The sequence below is a fragment of the Acipenser ruthenus genome, chromosome 20 (genome assembly GCF_902713425.1).
Source record: "Acipenser ruthenus chromosome 20, fAciRut3.2 maternal haplotype, whole genome shotgun sequence".
Classification (NCBI taxonomy): domain Eukaryota; kingdom Metazoa; phylum Chordata; class Actinopteri; order Acipenseriformes; family Acipenseridae; genus Acipenser; species Acipenser ruthenus.
In genome coordinates, this window is record NC_081208.1 from 4,211,908 (window position 1) to 4,232,989 (window position 21,082).

The 21,082-nt window shown below is 36.1% G+C and overlaps 1 protein-coding gene across 8 annotated transcripts in view; it reads left to right on the forward strand.

Moving 5' to 3' along the window:
• Nucleotides 1-21,082, forward strand: part of LOC117962678 (arginine-glutamic acid dipeptide repeats protein-like) — a 131,193-nt gene that overhangs the window by 2,373 nt on the left and 107,738 nt on the right. For 3 of the 8 annotated variants that reach the window (XM_058993220.1, XM_058993211.1, XM_058993214.1), the window contains exons 2-3: nt 5,266-5,385; nt 18,498-18,574. The exons of 2 other annotated variants lie outside the window; for them this stretch is intronic. The gene's annotated coding sequence lies outside the window, so the exon portion shown is untranslated. The remainder of the gene's footprint in view (nt 1-5,265; nt 5,386-18,497; nt 18,575-21,082) is intronic. 3 more of the 8 variants (XM_058993215.1, XM_058993213.1, XM_058993217.1) reach the window with 3 other exon arrangements.

Genomic DNA, 21,082 nt, shown 5'->3' on the forward strand with positions numbered 1-21,082 from the left:
GGAAATCGGTTTTACACACTATCCATCAACTCCTGCAAACTTGAGAGGCGAAATCATTGGCTGTAGTAGCTGATTTAGAAAGTAGGATACTAAAGCACATGTTTAATTGTACACTTAAAGAATTACAAGGTGTGTGTGTGTGATCTTTCTGCTTGCACTATTATTGCATTCAAACAGACCTTTCTAGTATGAAATATGTTGCAGCTGGAATAATGTATGCAGTAGGTGGCTTGATGCTGTCATCGTAATCCATTAACAAGTTTTTCTGTGCTTCAATAGCTTTCATTGTTCTGCTTTATGGTTGGTGCTACTGTAGTAATGCATGTAATAGCACCTTCTGTGTGCTGAGACATCAGTTCCTATGTGCTTTACAAACAACTCTCTTATAATTTGAGTAAGCATCTGTTTACCTTTTAATAAATCATGAAACGCTGGTGGTTCTGTCTTTGCTGCGGCATATTGTATGTACATGAAATTGTAATAGTTTATTGTACTGTGAAAATGATTTTCTAGACAAGGTTGACATTGTCGAAGATTGGCTTTCCTAAAGGTAAATAATAGGCTTTAATAACTGTTTGGGGAAACTGCGTTGAACCTGCATGATCTATCATTTGAAACAAACAGAAACTTAACCACTAATCGAGGAGGTGTGAGTGGTTAGTTTAGCTCATACTGTATTTGCCAATGTTTTCTGGAAAAACAAACTTATTTAAAAAAATAAATTTTGCAACATATTTACTAGTTTTGGATCTGTGGTGTGCATGCTGAGGCGGTGTCATAGCTGCAATCAACAGCCAAGGCTTTTAAGAAGGTAACTTGAATGGAAGGGACATGAAATTGAGGGGTGTCATTTATTTAAAATGTAATCGTGGTAATAGGGAGCACACGGTTCTTCAACATTCAAAACCCTGGAAAATGTGACAAGTTGGTTGGTCAATATCTTTTGTTTTTATTCACAATAACTGGTACACATGTTTCTACATTACCAGTAGTTGGACAAATCAATATTTGCTTATTGTTGCTGTGTTAAGGACAGCCTAATTTATGTATAGAGTTCAAAGAGAGAGAGAAACACCAGGAAATTGGGATATTGAAAGATCGTCAAATGGCAATGTTTATTAACTGCAAGCTCCAACAATGGGAAGCAGAGACCGGATCTGTAGACGACCGTTCCAGTCTAGTCGTTTATTCTACTGCAGTAATTCAATTAGTTATATACAGTAGTTGCATGTACAGTGAAGACAGGAGAGAATTATATACCTCGTGTAAATAAAAAAGGAAAAGAGAACTCTCTTGTTTCATTCATTTTAATTAAGACAAATTGTAAGAATTGAAGTAAGTCTGAACCAAATAATAGAGCACGCACGGTGTACTAGATGAATTGGGCCTGTGGAGGTCAGTTGCCTACTTATCATGTGACATTATAACTAACAGCTGTGTCATGATGATCGCATGTAAACTGTGGGATGATAATGCTATTGTATGGTCTTGTACAATCAGAAAAAATGTTTTCTGTAACCTTACCTGCTGTAATGATATTCTTTGACTGCTCACTCCATCAAAGATTTCTGCTGTGTTTGTTTTCTATACACAAAACCTACTCACATTCACAAATCTGTATGTATACAGTATGTGCTGTTGACCTCTGCCCCTCATTAGCAGCTAAAAGGAGGAGCTGCTGTAGCCACAGAGGAAGTTGCATGGAATGCTGATGAACAGCCACTAGTTGGTGCTAGAGGGCTCTTGTCATATAGTTTCTCCCCAGAACAGTAAAATCCTCACCAGATACTCTGTAGCACATTTCAAAATCAAAATAATTAATTAAATAAAATCAAAGTTTGTTCAATAGGGCAAAGTAAAAGTAACACTGTATTTTGCACAGCATAGCCTTCTACTGCGTTTGGTAGTTCATCTGAGCAATTAGCCACCAACAGTCTGGTAGTGTCAATTTCATGATGCATTCAGATGTATAAGAAATAAATTAGGCAAGTCATGTTTGTAGTTAATTTGCAGAGATAACCTAAGGCTACAGTCTGTTTTTGCTCCAAACAAGCCCTTTGAACGTATTTATTTAAAAACCTATTGCCTGACAGGCGTGCATTATAATTTGTGTTTTTAAGTGCTGTGCATTAGAACTCCATGAATAAATGAAGACTTGGTTGAAAAAAAAAAAACTGAATGTTGTTTTGGACTCTCGGACTGAATCTTCCTGATCTCTTTTTAAAGGCCATATTGACCTCTGGAGTGTTGAACAGAATCTGGTCTTGTTTTACAATTATAACTGTCTGGAGGCTTGGATGTAATGAAAAGGGCTGATCTGTAGTCAAGCATTGGAGCTCTTTTCAGGGTAGAGTTACTGTAGCCATGTGGGGAAGCTGTCTACTGCCCTATGAAGGCTAACATTTTATAACATCCTGTGTAAAGTGCACAGAATATAATGCACGTGTGCGTTCAAATCTTCTTTCCAGAAGCGCTTGTGTTTATTGGTCATTGACTGGTTCTTTTAGTATAACGCATGTCCTGACATACTTATAAAGGATGGTGAGAGATGTGTGCCAGCAGTGCTTTCAAATTAACTGAAGAATTTTACTAGATTGCTACAGGATGTCAGTTGAGATCAGAAGAAATCATGCTTGGGAGTCAACTTGTGGGATTGGAAGAGAACATTTGTAATTTTAAAGCAAAACAAAAGCAGATGCTGGGAAACTGAAGTGCCATGGGATTATTTTGGTTGTTATGAAAACTATTAACAAGCTGATGTTTTGTTCTAACCGTATGCCTGCTTTAATTGCACTACTAAAATAGTTTGCCCATGGAGAAATAGCGTAAGGGAGGGGAATTATTTCACCATCAAGAACAGCAAATGTTTTTTGAGTAAAGGAAAGGGAAACTATCTGAAAAACAGAACTGTAACTGTGATTTTAACAATCATAACTCACATTCCCTTGGTTTCAAAGGAAAGAGCTGGTTGGAGCACAACTATGCAGGTCTGAGTTGATTCATGACTAAGATAACAGAGCGGTGTACATCAAATCCAAAACACATCCCAGTGCTTTATTACATCTCTTCTGCGGTTGCTGTAAGCTGTTTTTATGACTCCTTTAATATTGCACAACCTTTTGCCCCAAGTACTACTTCCAACTTGATTTGTGACATTTTTGTACCAACCTTTTAATACTGAGAGTGCCTGTTGTATCTAGTTACTGTACCATATTTTAAACATTAGGATGGCGTATTCATCTAAAGCCAATGTTTTGTTGTTAGTTGATTGATTGGTTCTGTACCAGACAAAGAACATCCACTAAATTAATACTTCTAAATTTGTGTGGACTGGGAAATGTATGTGTTTGTGTGTGTGTGTGTGTGTGTGTGTGTGTGTGTGTGTGTGTCTCTATATATATATATATATATATATATATATATATATATATATATATATAATTATAGCTGGTTTTTACATCTGTGTTGCTCCCAGAGGAAGTGTTTCAGTTTGTGACCTGACTCAACCTGTACCATTGCTGGCATAATTAAACAGAACAAGGGCATGCAAGGACAACATATGAAAAGTGTACTGTTGCAATCTTTCTCTGCAATGCAATGTCATCCTATTAATGTTCAGAATTATCCAAAAAAGCTCAAATAGAGGACAAAGAAATGGATATTACCTTCCAAATATGTGGGAAATACACCTGCCGTTGTAAACTCCAAGGATCATCTTGTGTGATTCCTGCCAGAGAAATATATTTATGATGAATTGACCTTCGTTCAGGGCATCATTATTTTGAAGCCCAGTTTAATTATGACTAATTTTGCCAATGCTAGTCTTTGGGACTATAGGGGCTCTTCTAAACAGACTCTTTAAGTAAAGGTTACAGTTTGTTTCACACACATGTTTTACTGTACTGTATTTCACTGCAAGAACACCACAGTAGCACAGCACCGAGATTCTTATCTCCTTTCATCTGAACTTGATGCCCCGTTTCCAAAACACAAATGAACCGTCAGTGGTACGTTTGGTGAACAAGGCACAGCAGTTTGTATGTTAAAGCCCTGTGCTTTCAGATCAAATGGAAGTTGTACTTCCACATATTTGGAAGGTAATATCCATTTCTTTGTCCTCTATTTGAGCTTTTTTGGATAATTCTGAACATTAATAGGATGACATTGCATTGCAGAGAAAGATTGCAACAGTACACTTTTCATATGTTGTCCTTGCATGCCCTTGTTCTGTTTAATTATGACTAATTTTGCCAATGCTAGTGTGGATGTAAGGAGTGGTTGTGAAAAGCACTGTATTGTTCTCCACCCTTGCAAAGAAGACGACTGGAGGCTTGTATTAATAGGCTTTAGGCTTGTATTAATAGAGGCTTTAGGGTTTACTGTATGACTGCAGATTAACCTGGGTTGAAAAATGGGCTTCAAAATAATGATGCCCTGAACGAAGGTCAATTCATCATAAATATATTTCTCTGGCAGGAATCACACAAGATGATCCTTGGAGTTTACAACAGCAAGTGTATTTCCCTCCAATTGACTGTAAATTTGAAGTACTTTTATTTATCATTGTATGTAAAACCATAACCCAGCCAGTGCTCTATAAAGAGAGAGCTGTTCCTCTAATTAAAGACATTTTAGAAGCTAAGCAATCTCAGGTTTCTGTTTTGAGTGCTGATTTGAATCCACTTTAATTGGTTATGCTTTCTGTAGTGTCTGTAGCCTTTGATGGAAATGCAATTGCAGTTTACAAAGTTTACCCAAGCATGTAATATATAATATATATATATATATATATATATATTAGAGCTAGGTTTTTCAACAGTGTGCAGCAAAATGGAAGGCTTTACTCACTTGAAAATGGTTGAAGCATTTGCTCAGTTTATTCACACTGACGAGCAATAGGTTCAGCAAACATTAACATTTCAAGCATTATTTCTGATCCGTGTTTAAACAGTACAATAGATGTTGAGACTGAGTCATACGTTACACTGTGCTGATTAATGCACATCCCCTTTAAAAAGGGAGTGTACACATTTTCCTCTCTCAAGGACTGTATTTTTAAATGTAATTGTGAATAACTTTGACATGCCTTTTATATTTGTGTTACACACCACGGCTCTTAAACGGCGGTGGTGATTTTATTATTGCACCATTATTAAAGTCTTTTTCTATTCTTTTGTTTTATTTTTATTTTTTATGGGAACTGATTTGTAGAAAAACGCTTTAATATTTTAACGAGTTGCCAAACCTTATTTCTGATCCAAAAAGGGCAGATGGACAAGGCCTGGTTGGAACGGAGCTGAGTCTGTGGCGTTGATGACATTGTGCCAAGGAGCTGAATTCATCAACAGAAGAAATGTCAGGCTGAGGATCCCAAGGACCCTGGAGGTGACTGGTTAAAACTGAAATATTGCTCAATGTTGGACTGAATTTTGTAATGTATTATTTATGTCAATTTGTGTTTGTTACAATTATTTATGTGGGAAGAAAACAGGAAGATTACTGTTAATCTAAACATGCAGAACCTTAATGTCTTCGTGTAATAGAACTAATTCTAAATAACTCCGGTGTACTGTTGAAGAAAAATTAGAAAGCTGAGTTGTTAGATTTGAAATAGCCTATTTCTTTCAGTGGTGTGACTTTTTCACATTAGTAAATTTGACCTGCAATTGGGGAAAATCACTGCTGATATCCATCTTAAACCAGGAGACGTGGTAACCTCTTTAGAGCAAGCGGTGTTGTGAAATTGATTGCGACAAATGCTTTGGAAATTGCTTTAGTAAATTGTCCTTAACTTTCTAGGTATTGTATTTCATTTTAAAATACTAACCTTTTAACAAGACCACACTGAGAGCACTCATTAATCATAGATAAACTCAATTTTTTTTTGTAGATCTACAGAGTTTCTTTAGGGAGTATAAATTAGTTTAAAAGCTGCAGTGCCCAATGCAGAATTAAAATAGTTTTTATATATTTCAGAACTGTAGAACCTTATGAACCCATGGATTCATATTTACTGTTCACTGGGGAGATTTTATTGCCACATAAATATATTTTGTTTGTATTGGGGGCTGTGTCAAATAAAAAAAAGCTCCCTGTTTTTTTTCTATTTTGTTCTCTAAAAATGCAGCTACTGTAACTAATACAAATCATTATATAGGCCTGGATGCTTCTACTGTACCAGTTTGATGCATTAAATCATTTATGAGAATGGATAACCTTTATGATGGCTATCAAAGTCTAATGTAAAGTGGTGTGCTTCTAATTCACAGTGTAATCTTGGTAGCATAGTGCTTTCTATTGATTTGAGATTAGGTTTTGTATAGACCTTTCTGGGTTGTATATTCTTTCTTTAAAACCCTGCTGTCATTTCAAGGTTTTTTGTTTTATTTTATATTTTAATTATTTTATCCTCACCCCCAGAGTCTGATGTATCTGACAGGCCTTCTTGTTCAGTATGCTGTTATTGATAGCTCTGTCCCGTGTGAAATGGCTATTTGGTTATTTTTCTTTAGCCCTGCATACTGTAATTTCATCATAAATAGCAATCACTTACTACCAGTGTCAGGCATTACAGACGCGTAAAATAAATAATGTGTTATTTGAGAATGAATGTGCTAAGAATTGATTTTTTAATAAACAAATGTAATTAACATTGCTTTGGGAAATGGCCTGGCTAAGCACATTAAAGTACTATTTTCCAGTAGCCTCTTCAGATGAGGACAAGTATTATTCCTTACATTCTGGGACCTCCGAAAGCCCTAGTATTGTGTTTCTTTATATTTTGAAATGGAAGTTGCAATGAAGAGGTAGTGGCACTGGCAGGACCGGAGTTCTGAAAGGATGCCTTTGGGTTTATTTATTTAGACACTCCTAGAGGTTAAATCTATTGACACGCAGTCTGGTTTAGTGAAATTAGAAATTAAAAAAGACTAAACATTTCCCAAATCATTTTACTTGTTTCTTTTAATATTACTACAGTACATATCTTACCATTGGGTGTTTTACAGTTATGGATGAAAATAGCCTGTGACCAGAAATTGTATACAGGAGGTACATTTTTAAAAGCTTTATTGAAATTTAGCTTAAACACACCTATGTTAACTCCCCTGCACTTCAAAATAGAAGCATTCTGTACAGAAGTGCAACTGGAAGGGACTGTGATTTATGGTTTCTCTGCACTTTACAAACTGCTATTATAAAACAAAAAGTTTTGTGTTCTTTTTTAAGGCTGGTGATTAGTGGGTGTGTTCAACTGTAAACCGAGTACTGTACAGTAACATGAAAACACCAAAAGGTCTAGCCCAGCTAGTCTGTACCCAACAGCCTGCTGTATGTAGATTACTGTTTGCACTTACTCTCCCTCTCTGCCTCCCAGGCCTCCTTGCACCAGCCTGTACTTCAGGACATCATGTTTTATACACTGCCTTTTCATACAGATCAGTCATCCTGAGCTGAGAACCTTTTGTCAGTGGGATTCGGGGCATAGTTATTGTTTTGACCTTGGTCGGGTATTCATGCAAAAGGTGTGTGTGTGTGTGTGTGTATAAATACAGTGTGTATGTGTTTATATATATATATATATATATATATATATATATATATATATATATATATATATATATATATATATATATATATATATATATATATATATATATATAATGAAAATTAGATTAACATATACAAGTAAAATTCTGTGCTCTCTTAGTACTTTTGCTGTCTGATTGAATGCCCAAAATTACTGAGCGCAGTGACTTAGTGAAGATCCCTAAACAGTACTGCCAGTGTGCTGTGCATTATTGAATTGTGTAACAATGAGAAAGCACTGTATTAAATACACAGATTGTTCTTACATTCCTTAATAGTAATAATAAATAACCCTCCTCAAGGATTTGGCCTGCTTGAAACAGACTATTAGAGTTTTCCTGTCTTAATGTAAAATGAGACACTTAAACCCCCACTGACTGACAGTTGCAATTAATTTGTACATAATTTAACAAGCTTGTGGTTGGGTGTGTGGCTAGAAGTATGTAATGGCTGAGGGTGCCCAGTGACTACTGGGGTTGTTTTACTAGGCTTGACCTTGGTTTGAAAGCATGTCTTTATTTGGTTATAATTAACAAATATTTATGCAAGAAATTGATACTTCAGTTGCAGTCATGTATGTATGTAAAGAGAATGGTAATAGACAATGACTTGTATTACTGTAAATGTTTTATTTCATCTATCATTGCATTTTTTTACACTTTTTCCCACCTTTCATTTGTTATACTGTTTATTTGTGAACAGTTGTATTATTTTGCATAATATGGATTTTCTTGCCTTATATAGATAGCTGTATACATTTAAGCCATAAAATCTGAAATTCTGCCTCCTTCACTTTCTACAGTGAAGTAGATACGGGGCATGCACATCTCTGTTTAAATAAGCCCATAAACCTTTTTGAATGATTGTATTTTAGATCAGGGTGATCAAAAGCAAATGATAGTGGATATGAAGTGGATATGCTCATTGCAAAGTGAGGGGGAAGAAAATAAAGCAAGATGTACTGTCTGAACCGACAAGTGATAAATTGAAAACATGACAGCTGTGGTTTAATTCACCCTGACACATGAAAGCATAAAAGCTATTGTTGTAACAGCAGACCTCAGTGATAAAAAAAAAAAAATAAAGAACATGAAAGAATGAAATTAGACTTTAAAGTAAGAACAAAATCCATAAGAAGAAAATATTTTAAAAAAAACATGGTCTTTAAAGCAAATCTATTCTTCGCTTTGCGTTTGAATGGCCTCAGAGACCCTCAGTTTGAAAGAGAATTCCTCTCTGAATTAACCCTGGTTAAATAGATGTGCAGTGTGTTTCAGTTCGCACTGCAGAATTACCTGATTTGACTTGGTAATGCTGTTGTAATGAATCTGGTGGGAAATAGGGGCGAATGATCACAAACACACTGCAAAACTGTACAGTAAAATATTCTGTCAGTTCTGTCAATGCTAAAGAGAGATAACTCTGTCATATATTGATGCCTGGAGCAGACGTATTCCTACAAGAACAGAGGGTAGTCTAAAAGGTGCTGATATACTGTATGGTGTTGCAGCCAAGTTCTTTTCCCCTGTCTCATTTATTTTTATATTAACATGGCAAACAGGCAAAGATTTATCTGTGCAAAATATACATCTTCATCTTGATTAGGTGTCAGAAAAAATATTCATTACTCAAAGTAATGAGAGAATATTGAATGTGATTTTTATTTTTTTATTCTGTAAAGAGGCAACTCTGAAGCTGAATAGATTAGGGAATTTTATTACATCTGCTGATTTTTTTATTTTTTTTTAAATTGTTTATATAAAAATGACAATTTAGACTGCTTTTTTGTTGTTGTTGTTGTTGTTGTTGTTGTTGTTGTTGAACAAGCATACTTTGTTGCAATTATTATTATTATTATTATTTATTTCTTAGCAGACGCCCTTATCCAGGGCGACTTACAATTGTTACAAGATATCACATTTTTTACATACAATTACCCATTTATACAGTTGGGTTTTTACTGGAGCAATCTAGGTAAAGTACCTTGCTCAAGGGTACAACAGCAGTGTCCCCCACTGGGGATTGAACCCACAACCCTCCGGTCAAGAGTCCAGAGCCCTAACCACTACTCCACACTGCTGCAATAGTATCATTATCAAGACATTTAAAAAAAGAAAGTGCCATTTAATATTAATGAATGCAGTAAAAGCAGAGGAAGTGGTTTGATCATTATGGCTGGATTTGAGATGTAAAGTACTATTTCCCTACAATCAGGATCATTGGTGGCCATGAACCTGCTTCAAAAGAATTAATGACGACAATTATATGTCAAATGTAGGATAATGCTACTGCAGACCCCCTGAATATTGTACATGACTATTTGCTTACACAAGGTAATGATATTTGACCTCTCTGATTTTATTTCTTTAAAGTGTGACCTTTAACACAAATCACTATTCATTACTATGTAAAAAAAAAAAAATCTTTCTGTACACAGTATATACTGTATGGCAAGCTGGAACTGGATATCCTTATGGGAGGGAGGAAAAGCATTTGGAATATTTCAAAAATGTTCCAGAAAGGAGTCAGTAAAACAAACGCAACGTGTAAAATTATATTTAAAGGGTTATAAAATTTGGCGTACAATGTGACCCATATTCCAAAATGTAATGGGCAATTGGAATGCAGTTCTTTTCGGTTTACGCTAAATTGTCTAGGTTTTGATCCCGTCAATTAGCACATTGTTTTAACTTACACCTGTAGTGTCAGAGCGTGACAGATCTGCCTTCATTATGCAGCTTTAATTTGACATGGGCTTGAGAGAATGCATTCTGCTAGCTGTTAAACTGTTAAGGGTAAGAAGTATGATTTTAGTGAGTGTTCTTTTCTCTTTTTGGTGCTGTCTGTGTTTCTCCTTATCACAGGGAAGCGTGTTTTAATACTAGCAGCTTGAGTAGTGTGACGAAGCGTCCAATGGAGGCTCCCATGAGGAGGAGATTATACGGGAGAGATATCAAACCATGAATCATTTACGCTATCCTCGCACTGAAACGCAGCTTGCATTTTTAATGAAGGATGATTGCATTTCATAAACAGACCTTCCAAAAATTCAAATAGTATTGATCCACATTCATTTAGCTATATTAAGGTATTAAAACAAGATGCGTACATAATTCTCCTAATGGATAAAGAACAGAGGTTGACATGAGGAATAAAAATGGCCATTTAACAGGCTTTTCTGTAGCTCTTTCAATCAGCTGTTTTTACTAAGAATATATTAAAATGGTGCTTCTATGTTTGCAAAGCCATTTTATTTGAGTCCCCAGTCTCTTTGTTATGCCGTTACAAGTCCTTTTTATGTCTTTGTAAATGTGTCTTTCACTATTATGAATATTAGCCTGCATAATGAGTGTGTTAAATTAATGAAGATTGTGCCTGCTTATGTATTGGGGGCAGGAACACGGTCTTACAAAACCGAAGATTACCACATTTCAGCTCAACCAGCAGCCCTATTGAATGACATGAGTAATTCTACAAGATTATTCTTTCACGATCACAGTCTGAAACTGTAATCTGCCATTTTTGCAGAAATAATCACCACATAGTATTTATTACATTGTATATTATATTTCACCTCCATATAAGGCTTTTTCAAACATGGTATGTTTCAAGCCTCTCTCAAGCCTGCAGCACTTTTTGTATTGTTATTGTAGCACATACAGTGAGTGCAAAAGGTTTCTTTCCAAACCAGGGCTATTGTTGCTGTCTCTATTGTATGTCCCAAATATTTCTCTCAAGCTTTTTACCTTTGGAAATGTCTACTAAAAGGCAATTTCGATAAATCCGATTTGGCAAATTTGGTAACTGCATTGCTGAGCCGAAAGGCAATAAGACGTGCCAGTGCCTGCGCTACGGTTGTTATGATGATGTTTTTGTTAATGTACGATTTGGTAAAATAGCTTTATTACACACTGATCAGGTTTATCCTGGCATTAGGAAAACATTTAAATAATTGGCTTTGACAGATAACCAAAGATCTAGTGTTACAGCCTTGGACGGCTACAGAAAGTGTACGTGAAGCCCAGTGCTCCACGCCCTCGGAATTCCCAAGAGTAATTGGCTTTGACGGATACTGGTAGCTGCAATAATACCAATCCCTAAGCTCCCGTGAGCTGCATAATGCTGGCTAATGCTTGAAGGATTCGGTACCCATCAATATGTCCTCCGCTTGCAAGCAGTTCTTTTTATACTATCTTTCCCTGACAGTTTGTTAAAAGAAATACTTGCTTCCTGTACTGTATATTTGATTCCTACATTGCCTGAGCTGTCATAGGAGATAAAACACTGTCCTAGACTTTCGTGCACAACATCTGTGTTTATGTTGTAGTCAGCTCAAAGCACTTGACACAAGGAGTGGGAGTGCAGTATCTGTGAATTTGCAGCAGGACTGACATTGGACCCATTGCACAAACACATGCTTTCCCTTTTTTATTGTATTTTATTAAAACTATACATTGGAGATGGTTACTGTGGCAGGCTTGCAGACAGCCAGCTGATATGGAGTAACACTGAGCCAACCCTGCTGTAGACAGAATCGCTTTAAAATAAAGGGTATATTCTGCTGATTCTAAAAAAGGAATTGCTGCACCTACAGTATATGAATTTAGGGTTTTTAAGATTCTTGTTTTTTATATACAGTATTATACACAAAGGAGGAAGCAAGTAGGCAGTTCTGGTGTTCCTGCCTACCGAAATGGAATTTGACACCCACTATTTAAATAGCTGGAGCTGCAGGCTTGTATTGATTATTTTTATAAAATGCATGGCGGGGGGGAAAGGCTAAAACTATCAGACTGTTACCTTTCAGTCTTTGTGAACAAATGGGGGGAAAAAAACAAACCCTGCAGCTAAAATTAAAATGTATTTCTTATGACAAGCTGGTATGGTCAAGTTGTCATGTACTAGAAATTATACTAAAATATTCAAATGAATGCTAATAAGATGTATTTATTGTTACCTAAACGCCATACAGATGTTCATTACCATGGAGTGTTTGGCGTTCCTGTTAAGATTCTTCCAACAAAAGGTAATTTGCTGAGTTGTTTGTTTTGATTTTAAAATTTAGAATTTATCACAGTCGTTTTTCTCAAAATCAAACGTTTGTTTGTTTGCGTTTCATAAAATATTCATGCACTGTATATCAAATCAAATTTCAAGCTTAACTGAGAATATTGCCAACTACCTTTTGATTTCATCATACGCACTCTGAGCTCTGGAAGTCGGCTGTTGTGTTTTAAGCCAAAATCCCATTAACTTTGAAATAAAACTAACATTAGTATGGGAGCACTGATGAATTAAGCTGTAAGAATTTAAAATGTAGTGTCTAAAGCCCTAATTTCACATGCAGTGTATCGAACATGCGTTTGGTGTACAGGCATTATCAATTGTAGCATAACTGGGTCAGATCAATAGCTCGCTCTTACACTATACACGGTAACTATAGTATTCTGTTGCTCTACATTTCAATATCTTAAAATAATTCTCTTTTTTTTATGTGAGGCTTTCCAATAGGTCACGGTTTACCTGTTTATAAAGTGCATGTTCCTTTTTAACCTTCCCCCCCACCTTTAATTAAAGTTCCGCCCCTTATTGTAACACAGCACTGATAGCCTGACTGCTAACCGGAGGAAGCAGTGTGTTGTCTGATCCAGGCTATGTTCTTGCTCGGCTTCAATTGAGAACTCTCTTAGGAGAAGAAGAGATTAGGTGTCGGCAGTCAGTACAGGGAAGCGCTGATGTCTTTCAAATACTAGAGATCACTGGAGAAAAGGACACGATACAGTTGGAATTTAAAACTGTCAGGAGGGTTGCCTTGGGCTCAGAGCGCATGCTTTAACTGTAAGAGCTGGGTTTTGATTGTTCCCGTTTGTTTCAGGGAGAAGTTGGATCGATTTGATTTGCTTGACGTAGCACTGGGAGTATACATAGGCTGCATGCATGCATGCCTGCTTACTGTCCAATTATACTTAATCAGGATGTGGTATATCCTTTATAATTAAGTGAACGTCTCATTTGTAAACTTTTGCTAGCTGTGTACCAAATTGGGCTTTGAAATTAGTTTACAGCATAACTACAGATCTGCTTGTTATTGATAACAACACAGGTTGGGTTCACAAACTTGTTTTGTAGATCTTCAGTACACTGTTTTAGTTTAGTTTTAATTGGGGAGTTCTGGTATTTTTCTTCTCTGATACACTGTCCAGATGTTATAAAAATTAATCTGTAAGTGAGCCCTGTGCATTTCAGAAAGGGAAATGAGAGAATTGTGTTTTTTGTAAATAGCGAATCAGCAATCGTTGTGTTGCTCAGAGTACAAGTACAGAGCAATCAGCTGTGCTAGCTTGTGAACTTGGCAATGAAAATAGACTTCTAATAATGGTATTGTGTCTGTAATACAACAGGCTTGAACTAGTTCTGATGATAGACCAGCAAAACTCATGAGTCCTTACAGGGTGTGGCTTCTTTATTAGTAAGTGATTTCAACCTCGATACCTGGGGAAAGTCCTTCCAGCCTAGATACTGGTCAGTACAGCTTGCTCATTCCCTGTATTGAGTGTCTGGGTTATTGTGCATATTGATTGCCTCCTTTCAGATGTTGCAATACTCTGCAGTCTATCGGTCTCTTCCGACAGCACAGAGATGGATCAGTAGTTATCTTCTGAGTAGTTGCCTTTCGTTGACGAAGGTTCTTGATTTATTGTCTTCTGGTTGCATTTGCAGTCTGGGATACAGATGCTCTGACAATTTGGGCACTCTCAATCATGCCCATGTAAACATTCTGCGCTTCAGCCCATTTTGTAGTCAACTACTGTTACAGCTCACTGCTTTAGGCTTTATAAACTACGCATGGTGAATTCTGTCACATGCTGATTCGCTTCTACAGTACTTGGGGTGGTCTCTTGTATTAGAATATACATTGAATACAATTACCAAATAATCCCCTTGAGGAGGGAATTTAAACAATCTTTAAAGGTGTGAATCCCTTTCTACAGTATTTAGTAAATCATTTGATGGAGCTGAATATTTCAAAACCAGTAACACAGGGCAAATGTTGGCCTTATCTTGTTGCCCTGGGGGCAAATTACTCTTATGCTCGTATATTATATTTCCTAGTGCCATCTTTTTTTTGAGCTGCAAGCATGTGTCATTTGATGGTTTTTTTTCTAGTTTGGATGACATCCCATTGTGCATGGCCATGACTACAGCATCATGCTGCAAACTAATTTGTTACAAATTCAGTGCATTATTCATCGTGTATAGTGTTTCTCAATGTTAAATATTACCCATACAAATGGAGATCTTTTTCACATAAAGCAGATATCATACTAGTACATTACCCTGTTCTATCTTTTCATATAAAATAGACGATTTCATATTCAGACTTGAGTCATTTTGAGTTGTGGTTTCTTTTGAAAATTCTATATAAAGGGGGGAAAAAAACAGCAATTTTGTTTTTAATAAAAATCGTAGAAGTTAGGCCTACATTATGTTAATTCTACAATTTCTGCCACCTCCTGTCTTCCATCATTCCTTATGCTTTAAAAAAATACACTGTATCATTTGAATGTAAGTATGGCATGCTTTCTATTTTTGCATTAATCTTTGGAATGCGCATTGAAAATGAATGTGTGTGGAGAGCCAACTCCTTTATCTACTGATAAATAATTATCAAAAACTTGAAAGCACTCCATTAGAAGGGTTTTATTTCTTGGTTAATATTTACTGCAGTAGCACATTGCTAACTCTCCTACACCATGTAAGCTTTTTTTTAATTGTTTGTAGTAAAATCAAACCCTTTATTATGATCCTACAGTAGATTTACAAAGAGAGGCTGGTGAGCTGGAACTACCCCCAACACCTGCTGGAGTTTTGTAAACTGCCTTAAAGGGAGCATATTTTTTAAATGTGGTAATTTTGAACCAGACAAAACATAGTAACATGCTATTAAATGTGCTGATTCTAAGCAATTGCGGTGTTTTGAAAATGTGGAAAAATACTGTTTGTATTAACTATAGTATCAATTGACAATGTTTATGCAGTCGTGCCATTCCTCCAACAACATTCTGATAAGTTTTTTACATGATCTCGAGAATGGCCTTTTGTTAATGTCTTACCGCCTCCTGAGGCACTTAAATCATAAGCGACTGGCATGTTTTTTATTTTCTCGAGCAGAGTACTGTTGGATGCTAAGGTTAACTTAATTCATGTGGCTTGTAAGGTGATATTTGTAATGCCGCTATCTTAAGGGAAACGAATAGCAGCTTGTTAGTAATCAGTGTTGGCAGCAGTGCTGATTCGATGAGAACGCAATGCAATCCTCTCAGTAAACACTGCAGATAGAAAAAGATTGTTAATCACATTCCATAATATGTGTAACTGCTACTTGACACAATGCGGACCTGTACTGTAGGTGCAGCTCTAACATGTTTACAGTATCAAATGCACACGCTGTGATCTTGTTTTTATGCTCTGTTATAACCCTACTGTGGAGAGCAGGATAAGATAAGTAGAAGCAAAGCCTGCTCTTTCACTTTAGGTTGAAAGAGATCCGGCTTCATCTCGAGAATGGAATTGATGTTCCTGGAAGAGGACAATGCAACATTGTGTTCACTCTGCATTATACAGTCACCTTATACTGTATTACCATGATGTCAAATTGGGTCCTTCTTGAGCCATTGAAAGTCCAGTTATTTTTATTGCAACGGTTAAATATAATTTAATATACAACTTTTGGTTGTATTATTTCTGCTTTAGGTCAAGCCAAAGGCTACGTATTGTCCTATATTAGTCATTGAATAATATATCCTTTTAATGTGACTCCAATTATGGCTAACAGTTCACACATTCTTTTGAGCAAACAAGAATACATTCAGTTGGATCCAACAGAAAGCAATTCTTCAGTTGGCTGAGTTCACTTATCAAGCCAACGCAGTAACTGCAGTTACTTTTATATGTGTAATTGTTTTGTTTTATCTGACAGACAGCAAGTATATGATTTTGTTTTTCTGAAGCGGTTTCCTGGCTCAGTCTCTGTTTAGATGCTTCTTGCAAAGTATTTTTTTTTAAGCAATAGAAATCAAAGCAGGATTTTACAAAAGTAGGCAGATTTAATTTGTACTAATGTATCATATTTACTGAACCGAAACACAGTTCCGCAATACAAATCCCACACAGCCCATTCAGTTTCCTGCTGCTACAGTACCTGTGCATAGGGGTGTGTGCATATTTGCAGTTTACAAATGCCTAAATATTAAACTGATATAGGAAGGGATGAATTTACAGTATTTTAATTGTAGCAATTTATGAGTGCACTGAATCGAGCAAACTACAGTAAATTGCAAAGTGCTAGTTTTTTTATTCATTTTGGTAATAAACTAGGACACCAAGCATGTTTATTATTGTTGTCGATTTCTTTGTAAATCCTGCAGACATCAGCAAAGTCCTTGGGAGCCTGCTGGGTGAGAGCCTTGCAGTTTAGCTTTGGTTGTCACGGTGGGTTAGTTGTCACTGTCTACGAAACACAACTTTTCAAATCAACAGCCTTAAATGGGATATTTCACCTCTCAAATCAAGAGAGCCGTATTGCAGGGCTCAGTGAGCCATGTCTGGCTAAGAGACTTCCGCTTGACAGCTCTGCTATACAGTGTAAAAAAAGAACAAGCACAGTCATAATCTACCTTTCATAGGTAGATGTAACTGTTTAAAAATAGATGTATGGCTTCGGGTTATTAATTACTAGTGGAAGACTGCAATATGATAGTCAAGACTAGCAGCCTTTTTTCTATGTTTTACAAAAAGTGCTGCTTGGGGGGGGGAGGGGGAAACATCTATAGTTTAATACATTGAGCTGATCCGTAGACTTACAACCTTTTTAACTTTAATTTTGTGAGAAATGTAACTCTCCGTCCTAATGAACCTACAGATGAATAGGATATCTTGTATAACATATGTAATCCTGTGTTGGAATTTTGAAGATGTAGAAGTTTTGAAAAAATATTGTGGTTGTGAGAATATTTAGGAATAAATTTATTTTATTGTGAGTTTAAAATAAATAAATGTGGTAAAATGTTGTAAAAATGCTTTAATACTTGACATTAGTTATTTTTACATTTTCATTCATTTTTAGGTACTGGTCACACTTAACAAGGGAATCGTTATACTGTATACCCTGAATGCCTTAAATTGTGTCTCGTCATTTTACAAGATGCATTCGGCTAAAGTCTATTGATGCATATTAATCTGTTTTTCCAATACATTTCTACTTTTAAACGCTGTCGCAAATACATTGGAGTAACTTGTGTGATCTCCCCCTATGATTTGTATTTGTTGTAAGAAGAACGGTTGAAATGTTTTTTTCTGTTTTATTTTTTCATTTTGGCAGTACAGGTTTTTAAATGGTTTTGAATCGTTTCAGTCTGTAAATGAATTTTAAATCAGCGCATTAGTATTGAACTGATGCTACAAGGCATTCAACTGTCAGTGTTTTGATTGCTGAGGTCTGTAGCTCTGAACAGTTTGCCAGTATGCTCTAGAGGGCAGTATAAATATCTCTTTAAAATGTATTTTCAGCACAATCACTAGACCTGTGGAAATGTCACAACAAAGCACCTCAATGTTCTACCACTGATTTTAGTTTCATGATGAAGACCAGCTTTAAATCTCAGTTCCAGCATATTTTTAGATTTTAAGCTGACAATAGTTCATTGTGTTGCCTAGTATTAAATTCTTTATTTATAGAGCGAAGCAGTCACATGCATATTGAACAATCCAAAACAGTACAACTAATTTTAGAAATGAAATTAAAATGGGCACGTTCTAGAGCTTTTAAGTCATGTTTTTTTTTGTATATTCCTAGTTTTGCTATTTATTTATTTATTTATTTATTTATTTAATTTTTTTTTTCTCTTCAGAATTTGAAGCTCTGTTTCAGTGCTCAATACGGTATTGGAGGACGGTACTGGAGCACTCAGAATTGAATGCAGTCAAGGTTAGTTAATGTGTAGGCAGCAGAAGGAAAGAGATCCTTTTCTCTTATCTGCTGTATTAGCCACAGATGCTTTTCTCCTAACCCTCTTCTCTGTCACAGCTCCCTCTCATGTAGATGTGATTCTATTATGTAAACCCCTGTCTCCCAAGTCTGAGACTTGCAGGATTCTTTTCATATAGTATTTAACACCCTTAAATGTTTACAGTAGTTTGTGTTGGGGATTCTGTTTTATTACAATCTTCTTTCATAAAATCCAAACACTTTTTAAACTGTTCTTAACCTCTTTCTTATCCATTTATAAAGAAAATGAAGGTGCTTTGTTGAATCTGTAATGGTTATTGTAGTTTTAGCAATATTCCCATGAATCCATATTAAACATGCACTTGCTAAGCAGAGATACTAGTTTTGAAATTGATGTTGCTAACCGTTTTAGTTTGCCAGTATGAGTGAGAGCAGGTGAAGGGAAGTCCCCTATTGCTGCTTTAGGGATGAATTACCAGTTGAAACTTAGGAACGCCCTTCAGAGAGTCCCTACATATCTGCTTTTCTTTCTAAATATTGTACATGGTGGTTCTCATTAGGTGGTAATCCTGTTAGCAAATCTTGAGCAGATTTTCCACCCTGCTGTTTCCTGTATAAATTGAGCAGCCAGGGTTAGACAGTAGAACAAGCTTTACTAAGAGGTATTATGAGAACAGGCTGCAAACCTTTTGACTAAATCGTGATACTTGAAGGTTATGAAGAAATTACTAGAGAAGTGTGTCGGAACATCCTTCTGATTTGGCTAATTGATTGCAAGTTTCGTCAAGACTATAAAGCACTGTATGATTGCAAACGTGCTTCATTAAAAAATACTGAAGGATTTGTGTATGATTGTTAGCAGTACTGTTAAGTGTGCTATTTGCTCTTTTGCCAGATTCTTTATAAAAAACGTTTTTTTTATAATTAAGATTGTCGCTTGTTGTTTTTGTATGCTATACTTAAAATCAATTATCTTTTAAAAAAAAAAAAAAATCCAAGATGGCCCTAATTGTTAAATACAATTTTTAAACAAACCAACAAATAAAAAAGGGGGGGCTGTTATTGTTTACTTTCCCCCTCTTAATGGAGAAACATTACCTTCACTCAATATTGATCGTTGCTTTGATTTCACAAGCGGACTATACATGTGCAATGTAACAAAGGAAAAAGCAATGCTTTTTGTTCTGATTTCGATCTCATGGCATGGTCAGGACAGACCTGCCAGTTTCCTTCTGCCTGTGGTGGTTCGATCATCAAAGAAAAAATTATTTTGAGAGAGCAAGTGTAACAGGAATTGAGCAGCTGGTGTTGGCGATCCAATGTTACCATTTCAAATATAAACATCTGTGTGCATGCTGCATTGTTGTGTTTTGAAGTTAGAGTGAAGTTAGAGTGACATTAAAACATTAATGTATTTTGAGAACAAACTGAACTGAGAGGTAAAGTACTGTAGTTTAAATAAACTAAAACGGTGTGAGATCCTGCTGTCAACTGATTCAATTCACCTTTTTGAAGGGCATGGATATTTTATGGCTTGGGTATACTGAAGAATATAGTTCAGATATTATATAAACCATCCTTTGAGATCGTGTCTAGAGTTCGTAATTCATTTAATTGGCCATTGTCTAACATTTGTACAGTTCCAGTGCACCAGCTGCTTATATTATACAAGCAGGTGGAGGATGTGCAAGGTCCCTTTTTTAAAATGCCATTTCGAAGCTATATATCACCATACTTTTTAAATCAGTTCTACTTGTGTTTGGGTTTGGTTTAAAGTGTGCAATTCAAAATAAATAAACAAAAGCATTGCCTGTCAGAAACTGAACTGTGTAGAGGAATTAGTTCTTTGGAGCATTCATATTTGAAATGATCCAAACCCCACTGAAATAAACTGAGCACAGTGAGTGGGCCCTTAAATGTACAGCTTTGTTGCTCTTGCTGTTTCATATCAGTCACCAGCTACTTAGAGGAAACTTCAAATTTGAACTTGAAGACTGGGCTTTTCAGTGTTTCCAGCAAATGAGGACAAGCTGGAACTAACAGCAGCAGATTCTCTCAATAAGGCATTGTTTACCCAAGCAAGTTAGCCACAAAAATACAGGTACCAAAACATGTACTCCCTGCCATTTAGACTGTCAATGCGCTATGTAATGTTTTCCTTTTTAACAGGAATGTACATGCAGATATCTAGAACAATACTTGCACTGTGTGCTGTGTCTACGTTACTTAATAAACAGTTACTGTGGCAGTTGAGATGAAAACATGAGAAGGATAGTACAGTTAAAGCAGATGTTGGTCTTTTGAGAAGACACACGGTTATGGCTACATGCTCTAACCACCGTGCATAACTATGTTTTCAATCAAAGCTAGAAATGCAGACTATTATTATAGTTTAGCTGTCTGTCTCCCTGTAGCGTTCCCCTGTCAATACAATATATTTAGTCAGAATCCCTGCTGTCAGCACTTTCCCATTGCTTAACAGAATCC